Genomic DNA, 9681 nt, shown 5'->3' on the forward strand with positions numbered 1-9681 from the left:
GAGAAGCTGGAAGCAATCCCACTAAAATCAGGGACTAGACAAGGCTGTCCACTCTCTCCCTACCTATTCAACATTACAAACTTCTGAAGTTTTGATTTTACCAGGTTACAGAGATTTGTGACAGCTAACCATGGAGGCAGATGGCTGGGAATGTGAGCAGGAGAATGGAAAATTGATCACTACTGCATGGAGACCCTGTATGTGGGAAACCATGTAATTAGAAATTAGCTGGCGCTAGCATGGGTGCCTTTTTTTTTTTTTTTNACATATTTCAAGCAACAGAGATCAATTCTCAGTGTGGTGTTTATACTTATTTCCTGATGTTGATAAGGATGGTGAACATACTTTTAAATATGTATTAGCCATTCAGTTTCCTTCTTTTGGAAACTTCTTCAGTCAATTTGCCCATTTACCGGCATCCATTTAGAAGATCTGGATGGCTTTGTTTTGTGGTGCTTTTTTGTTGTTTGCCTTTTAAGTTTTGTAGTTATTTAATGAAGTCTAAAAATTAACACCCTCTTTATGTATAGTTGATGAAGATTCTCTCTCTTTCTGAGAGCTACCTCTTCATTCTGGGAATTGTTTCCTTTGCTCATTTCCTGTAATCTTATTTCCAATCCCATTTGCAAAGTCTTGGTTGTATATTTTTGCTACTCCAGTTCTTTTCAGAAAAGCTATAAATACCTAAATCTACATATTTCCCTATCAGTTATATCAACATCTTTTATCCACTTTGAACTGATTGCTATGTTGGGTGAGAGACAGGAGAAATCTGTCTTCTATGTGGATATCCAGTTTTTCAGCACCAATTGTTAAAGAGGCTGTTCTTTTCTAGATGTATGCATTTTATATCTTTGTAAAATAACTAAATGGCTATGGAATATAGTTTTATTTCTGAGTCTTTTATTATATTCCATTGATCTATATATCCCTTTTTCTGTCAATACCATGCTGTTTTATCACTTAGGGATCTATAATATAATTTCATGCCAGGTATTGTTATAACCCTACATTGATCTTTCTGCTTAACCATGCCTTGGTGGTTGTTTGTTTGTAGTGGGTCTTCTGTACTTCCATGTGAATTTCAGTACTGTTTTCTCATTCTCTGAAGAACATCAAAGGAACCTTGAAGGAGATTATATAAAATCTGTAGACTCCTTTTAATAACATGATCATTTTTACAATAGTAACTTTGCCATAAGCACAAAAAGTCATTCCATCTTTAGTAACTTACTCAAATTCTTTATTTGGTGTCTTAGACATTTTAATATATAGGAATTTCACCTCTCTAGTTAGGTAGAATCCTGAGTTTTGTTGATATGTGTAGGGGTGTTTTGTTTGTTTTTGTTTTGGGTTGGTTTTTTTTTTTTTGGTTGTAAGCTGTTGTGTAATACATTTTTTACTAATTCTTAGTACATTCATTACTGTTTCAGAAAAAAAGCTTATTTTTAAAAATTATTTTGTAGCATGTCACTGTGTGGGAAGTTTCAGTTTTAAGCATTTAATGGTTCGAGTTTGTAGGGTCTTAAGTAAAAGATCATAATAGATATACAGATAACTTTATTTCTCCCTTTCCTATTGTTCCCTTTTTTTTTCTTATTGTTCAAGCTATGATTTTGAGCTCATTTATCTGGTTTTGATAATAGGTATATTGATATTAGCTGTTATCTATAATAAGGGAATTCTTATTTGCTGATGATGGGAATGTAAACTAGTACAGTAACTATGAAAATCAGTATGGCCTCTAAATTCACTGAAAACAGAACTACTTACTACAGAACACAGCTATACTTCTCAAAGGATTCCACACCCTATCATAGATATGACTGGCTCCATGATTAATCTGGAAGACATACATAAAACTGAGAATCAGGACTGCTGACCCCTGATATTATTATTTATAAAAAAAACACATGACATTTTTTGCCTTTTTGGTGTTTTGGGGATTTGGGTATCTCAATGCCCTGTACATATGTCTTTATAGCTATTTATTTTTTCTTTATCATGAATTGTAGCATTCTTCTGTCTTCTATTTATGGTTTGAAGTCAATCAGATAACATAACAGATTTGCAGTTTGTTTTAGCTTTCAGCAGGTTGTGTCACAGTGGCTGCCTCACTCACTTTTTATAATTTTGTTTTGGTGCTTTATACATCTGATCGATTAATGATGAATATTTCCTCCAATTTTTATTTTGTCTCTTTCTTACCCCTTTTCTTTATTTGTTTCATTCTATGTAAGTCGTCCTGGTAAGTTGCCTTCACTTGGATTTACGATCCTCCCTACCATAAGGGGAAAGCCAACTCCAGTAACAAAATGACTTGACAGCAGTCCCAAGCTTAACCTACAGAAGACACTTGCATACTATATTTGTGTCCTCAGCTAAGGTTTAGAAACAATGGTACGAGGGTTCTAGTGTGATAAATGTAATTTATAGTTTTTAGAGCCTAAGCGTATTATGTTAGTTTCTTTTTCCAGGATAGCTAAGATAAGCTACCCTGACAAAAGCAACTTACAGGAGAAAGGGTTTATTTCGGTTTACAGCTAAAGGGCACAGTCCATTATAGCAAGAAAGACAAATAACAGGAACTTAGACTGGCTGTTCACATTGCAACCATAGTCAAGAAGTAGTGAGCATTAAGGTTTCAGTTCAAACCACTCTCCTTCGTATACAGCCTACAATCTCAGTCACTCTTATGGTGTATCTGTTCACCTATACTGAAACACTCAAGGTAATCTCCCCCAGGCATGTGCTGAGACAGTTATCTCTTGTCAACTTGACACACAGCACATCACTTTAAGTCATAAACTTTCCTCTCCTGTTCCCAACATGTCATGTTCATCTCAAAATGAAAATCACAATCCAACTTCAAAAATCTTCACATTCTAATATTTCTAAGAGTTTAAAACTTCAAACTCTACATTTCATCTGAGACCCAGGTCAGTCTCTAGACTGCTACTAGAATATCAAAAATAAGTTATAGACTTCTACCACACAATGGCACAAAACAAACATTCTCATTGCAAAATGGAAGGATCAGAGCATAATAAGAAAAGCAAGACCAAAAATACAGCAGGACAAACATGAAATCCTGCAGATGCATGTCTATCATCTCAAGCTCATAATGCAATTATATGGGTTCCAAAAGGCTCTTGTCACCTCACTGTTCCATCTCTGCTACCTGCAGCATACACATAGCCTTTTCCTAGGTCAGCTGCACTCCACATCTGCTGCTTTCATTGGGAATCATCCAATAATCCCAGTATCTCTAATATTTAGGGTTTCTCAATTGCAACTTAAGCTTTGCCTTCATGCAATGGCATCTCAAGAACTCTTTGTCCACACAGGCAGAAGTCAGGAGAATATGTGCAGAAGCCAGCTCCCTCTTTCCAACATGCAGGTTCTGTGGCTCAAACTTAGATCATCAGACTTGATGGCAAGGGTACTGAGCTACCTTACCAATATATACATTTTTAGATAAAGATCGTTTACATAAAATAGTGTGTTATTTGTCTCTCTAGGTCTAGCTCATTCTACTAAAATGATTATGAGTCTAGTCATTTTTTTTTTACTTCCTTCCCTTAGGGCATCAAAGATGTCTCCAAATTTTGATTATTGTGAATAGTACAGCACTAAAAACATAAATGCGTACCTCTGAAGTATGCTCACTTAAATTTCTTAGGTATATGAAGAGGAATAGTCAATCTTCAGTTTTTTGAGGAACTTACCCACAAATGTCCACAGTGTTTGCTCTGGTTTGCATACCTACCACCAGTGCATAAGTTTCTTTTTAATAGTATTTGTTTAACAGTTCTTTTTCAAGTGAAGGAGCACAAATGACAAATAATTGCAAGAAATAATGGTCAAGATCTTTAGATACTGTAGAAATAAAAATCAAAACTACATTTGGCTATCATCAACAAAACTACAAGTTCAAGTGTTGGCAAGGACGCCAGGGAAAGGGAATGTTTAAACACTGTTCATGGCAAAGTAAACTAGACCACTCACCTAGATAATAAGAACATGGTTGCTACAAAAAAGAAATTAAAACTAAAGCAACTATATGATCAAATTACACCCTTCTGGGATATAAAAAGCATCCAAAAGTATCAAAGTCAGATTGCTATAACCCTATCATGTAGCTATCATCTATGTCCATCCTAGCACTGTTCACAATAGCAAAATTACTGAACCAGCAGCCAAGGTAACCAAGAATGGATTAGGAGAATGAAAACTTGATACATGTACATGATGAAACTATATTCAGACACTGAAAAGGAGTAAGATGGAACTGTGGTGAGGGCTCAGGAGATAAAGCCATAGTACAGATCCCCAGATCCCATATAAATGCCAGGCAAGCAAGAGACTACTGAAACAGAACTTAAGAGAATAGATAGACACAAGACTCGTAGGCAAGCTGTGTAGCTAAACCAGCAGGAATCAATAAGCTCTGGGTTCAGCAAGAAACCCCGCCTCAGTAAATAAAGTGGAGAGCAATAAAGTCTTCAATAACACTATGTCCTCTAAAAGGACAAGCACATGTATACATGTAATTGAATGTGCATGCATGGACACACACACACACACACACACACTCACTCTGCTAAAAAAAAAAAAAGTAGGATAAAGTTATTTTCAGGAACTGAAGGATTATGCTCTGGAATGTGGATTTTAGAGTAGAGGACAGGGAGAAAAGGGATACAAAAATAAAAGAATGATTAAAGAGTGTACGAACAGAGAAGAATGAGAGGGGAAGGAGAATGCAAAAGGGTTATTAGAACACGACTATATGCCTTATCTAGATACACAAATGTAATAATAAACCTACATACTAAGGGAAAACACTTACAAAGGACATGTTTAGCAAAGAAGCCGTATCTATACTTTGTACAGTACTCTCAAAACTCAATAGTAAAATTCAACTAAATCACAGAAAGGACGGTGAACATTATATATGGCATAAAATCCATATACTTTTTCCTATTGCAAGTAATCTTTGAAGGAACAATTTAATTTCACTTCCTAAGAAGGTTTTCTTAAATATTTCTTTTTAAAATTAAAAGTATTTCCTTCTCTGATTCTATGACACTTTCACAAAACCTCTAGTAACTCTACTATATGTGACATTTAATATGATTTGAGATACAAGAAGAAGAAAGATATATAAAATTCCTTTAAAATACTAGCAACTTAAAGGTGAGGTAAAAGACAATAGTATACTTTCTCATATTTTATGCTTGATTCCAGGCAAAAGACCAAAAAGTAATTCAGGTCCTTCAACATCTAAATTATGGGTGGCTTTCATCATCTACCACAATGAAAAAAATTCTCTAGAAAGAAGGAAATAATTTACAGAATTTGGAAAGAATGTGAAGAACAAGCAGAAATTAGATTTTTAAATAGTCAGAATATTAAGCAGTCAGAATATTACAAACCATCATCTTATCTTTTTAGGATTATCTTGTTTCCCCTTTGGACATCAGGAAGTAAAAGAATAATTTAGTGAACAAAATTAGGACTCTATGATATTCTTAATAATCTTCCACCCTTTTAGTCTTTAGCTATCTAATACTGCATGAGTCAATTCAAGTCAATCATAGAAACATGGACAATATAAAATATAAGACTCTGCCATTATTAACTTGTGATTAAGGATATTTTTCAATCTGAAAGCATAACTACATGATTTGAGAGAGATATAAAAATGCAAACAGAAGCAGGATAGTTTAAAAGTATCATTTTTTGAACTGACTGTATATTAAGTATTATGAATGCAATATCTTCTAATTCTAAAATGTCTGGGTGATATGGATCTCAATGATGTTAGCATAAGTGAAATAACCTGCTCAAGATCCAATGCTAGCATCAAATCAGAATTTAAACTCATACATTCTCTGCATCTTGATGTGTAAAGACAATTTCTTGTGCACTGTATAAAAGCATTCACTTGTCAATATAAGCTGATTGGCCAAGGAGTTGAGGCAGGATAAGAAGATGAGACATCTGGTAGACAGAAAGGAATTCTGAGATTGAGTGAAGAAGTGAAGGGAGATTTGTCCAGACACAGAGAAAGAAAGTCACCTGAAGCTGAGGACTAGGTAACCAGCCACCTTTAACTCAAGACTACTTTAAATGGGTAAATGAGGTACAAGGTAGCAGAAATGAGCCAAGGCTATTAGCCTAGATATTTACTCATATATAAGAAGTCTCAGAGTCTTTATTTTGTGAATCCAGGCATGAATGTAAAGACCGGAGGTTAGAGATGGTTCCTACGACATTGAAGGGTAAGTACCAGAGAAACCATACCTCAGAACACACACAAATACCTCCACTAGTCCTTTAACTCTCAAGCTTTGTCACTAATCACTGGTGTACATGGTTAATAACTTTTAGATGATTATTTATTACAAAGAAAAACCTTTGTAATTTTGGCATAAACATAATAAAAATTTATGACTCATATAACAAAGACAAAGTTTAAAAAATCTGCTTGTTTTTCCAACCTGCTTTCTACTGGTGTTCTCTAGAAGCAGCTAACTAGCAATCTTTCTGTGGCATAGGAATGGCTCTACCCAAGTGTATAACAAGTGCTGCAACCAAGGCTCCACAGAAACTCTAGAGAAGAAAGAAAATATAAAGGAACAACTCCCGAACAGTAAATGTCTACTTCAGATAGTGCTTTAAAATATGTTAAACCACATGTGGCTTACCAAAAGTATTGTGACCACATTTATGTATTTTACAAAAATGGATTATAACAACAGATCCAAGTACTATCTACAGCACAGATCCAAGAGTGACCATAGCAGCAGATATAAGTATACATTTGTTCTCATAACCAACCTAACAACTACAATGAAGTAATAATGTACAGTACTGGCTGCAAAATAACCATCCCTTTTCATCCTAACTCCTATTCCATCAGGAAAAATACTATTCCACTTTATAAGTAACAAAAGAGCAAATAAGACTTTCACAGATTCAAAACTAAGACTATTCATAGCCTTTCACTACTAAAACTATGTCATTCAATCAGAAAAAATGATGAAAAGTTGAATATACACAGTCATAAAAGAAAATAACTGAAGAATAATTGAAAACAATCAAATAATGAAAACAGTAAGAATGCTATTAATTCTAAAGACTTCTTTAAACACAGGCGCGTGCCCCCGGACACACACACACACACACACACACACACATACACACACACATCTAGGCAAGAGATCTAGGTCTTACAGCAAGAACTTTTCAGATTGTAAGAAACCATGTCTCTTTTTTAGCCTAAACACTTCAATGGTTTTTCAAAGTTCTTGGTGCTGAAAACAAACTTGTCCTCACCGTCTACTAAATCAGAGTAATTTATACCTAATTGTACCATTTATATACTCTTACCAATTTACAAATTCATGTTTCTCTCCTCTTTGCTTAGTTAAGTTCCCCTTACATATATCTGGGTCATTTCCAAAATAGGTCACTTCTAAAGAAGTTCATCGATCCTCCCTCCAGCACCTAGGTCTGTGCACTTCTCTATGTGCCTGCCATGTTTTTCACTGCCTTTTTTGTATGACTGAGTTCCTTATTCTGTTATTACTGTTCTCTATTCAATAGTGGATTTGATGCTGTGCAACTATTTTCCTCAAATTAAAATACTCCTTGGCAGAAGGAGGGCAGCTAGAGGCCCCAAGAAGCTGATGAAACAACTCAAAAGGTTAAAGAAGCTCAGAAACTTGCAAAAGTCAGGAAGCTCACCACGTTAGAAATCACCAGGATTCCTCTAGAGATTTGAAAGTACTAAGGACTTTTCAGTGGAGCCGCCTGCAAACATTGGGCAGCAAGCAAACAAGGATGCTGAGTACATGAGCTATCATGCACACTTGAGCAAGCAGCTGGTCAAAGTCATTCACGTTCCAGTAATTAACCTTGATAAAGTAGTGTTTCAATGACTTAACACTTCAGTAAAATTGTTTCTTTAGTTTGTGGTCACCACACTATCTGGGCTGAATAAATATTTGTTCACATCTTCCTATGACAGCCTACACAATAGGTTTTCTTTATATCAAAACATGTTATTTCATGTTTGGTGACATAGTTCAAAGGGCAGCACTTACCTAGTACTACAACAAAGAAGCATTAATTCATTCATCGCACTATGTATAATCTATACTTAATATAGACACACATTAAATGCTTCCCATAAGAAGGCCATAAGTTCTGAAAGGTCAGGGTTTTAATTTTGCTTTCTAATAGAGACTCTTAGTTTCTACATTTGTACCAGATTCATAAATTTCAAATGCCATGACAAAAAAAAAAAAAAAGACAAAAGGAAGAAGGGAGGGAGGAAGGGAGGGGGAAAGGAGGGAAGGAGAAAAGGAGGGAGTGAGAGAGAGAGAAAGAGAAAGAGAGCGAGAGCAAGAGCAAGAGAGAGAGAGAAAGAGAGAGAGTATGTGTGTGTTACTCCTTAGACAGTGATGCAGTTGAAGGATCAGTGCTTGCCTAGCCCTGTAAGTCCCTAGATTCAATCCCCAGAATGAGGGGTTGGAGATGATGATGAGAATTTCCATTTAAAGGCCAAAGAAATAAAATTACAACCTTACAACAAAACCAAGCAGCTGACGAATGAATTATGAAAACTATATTCTCTAATCATATGAAAATTAAGGTTCTTATAAAAAATTTAAAAGTCCATTCCTTTACCATAACACTTAAAAAACTTTTAACAAATATTGATCCAAATGCACCCTTCACTGCCTGGAAAGCCCTCTTGTAGATTCTTAACTAGAGTTAAACAACATGTAAACTTTTTTAAATATAATTTTATTATATTAGCATTTTCCCTGCATATATGTATTTGCACCATCAATGTGCCTATTGTGAGCAACTGCCAGAATAATGCATTGAATATCCTGGAACAGGGATTACAGCAGTTGTAAGACAGATCTACAGACAGAAAGACAAATGGAATAGAAAAGAAGACCCAGAAATGAACCCACACACCTATGGTCACTTGATCTTTGGCAAAGGAGCTAAATCCATCCAGTGGAAAAAAGACAGCATTTTCAACAAATGGTGCTAGCTCAACTGGCAGCTAGCATGCAGAAGAAAGCAAATTGATCTATTGTACAAAGCTCAAGTCTAAGTGGATCAAGGACCTCCACTTAAAACCAGAGACACTGAAAATTATAGAAGAAAAAGTGGGGAAAAGCCTCGAACATATGGGCACAGGGGGAAAATTTCTGAACAGAACACCAATGGCTTGTGATGTAAGATCAAGAATTGACAAATGGGACCTCATAAAATTTCAAAGCTTCTGTAAGGTAAAGGACATTGTCAAAAAGAAAGAAAGGCCTCCAACAGATAGGAAAAAGATTTTCACCACTCCTCCATCCAATAGAGGGCTAATATCCAATATATACCAAAAACTCAAGAAGTCAGACTCCAGAGAAACAAATTACCCTATTAAAAAAATGGGGTACAGAGCTAAACAAAGAATTCACAACTGAGGAATACAAAATGGCTGAGAAGCACCTAAAAAAAATGTTCAACATCCTTAATCATCAGGGAAATGCAAATCAAAACAACCCTGAGATTCCACCTCACACTAGTCAGAATGGCTAAGATCAAAAACTCAGGTGACAGCAGATGCTGGTGACATTGTGGAGGAGGAACACGCCTCCATTG

General features: G+C 35.5%; 1 protein-coding gene across 10 annotated transcripts in view; it reads right to left on the bottom strand.

Moving 5' to 3' along the window:
- Nbea (neurobeachin) overlaps window positions 1–9681 on the bottom strand; it is a 543806-nt gene that overhangs the window by 460086 nt on the left and 74039 nt on the right. The gene's annotated exons all lie outside the window — the stretch shown is intronic.

This window comes from Mus caroli, chromosome 3 (genome assembly GCF_900094665.2).
Source record: "Mus caroli chromosome 3, CAROLI_EIJ_v1.1, whole genome shotgun sequence".
Lineage (NCBI taxonomy): Eukaryota > Metazoa > Chordata > Mammalia > Rodentia > Muridae > Mus > Mus caroli.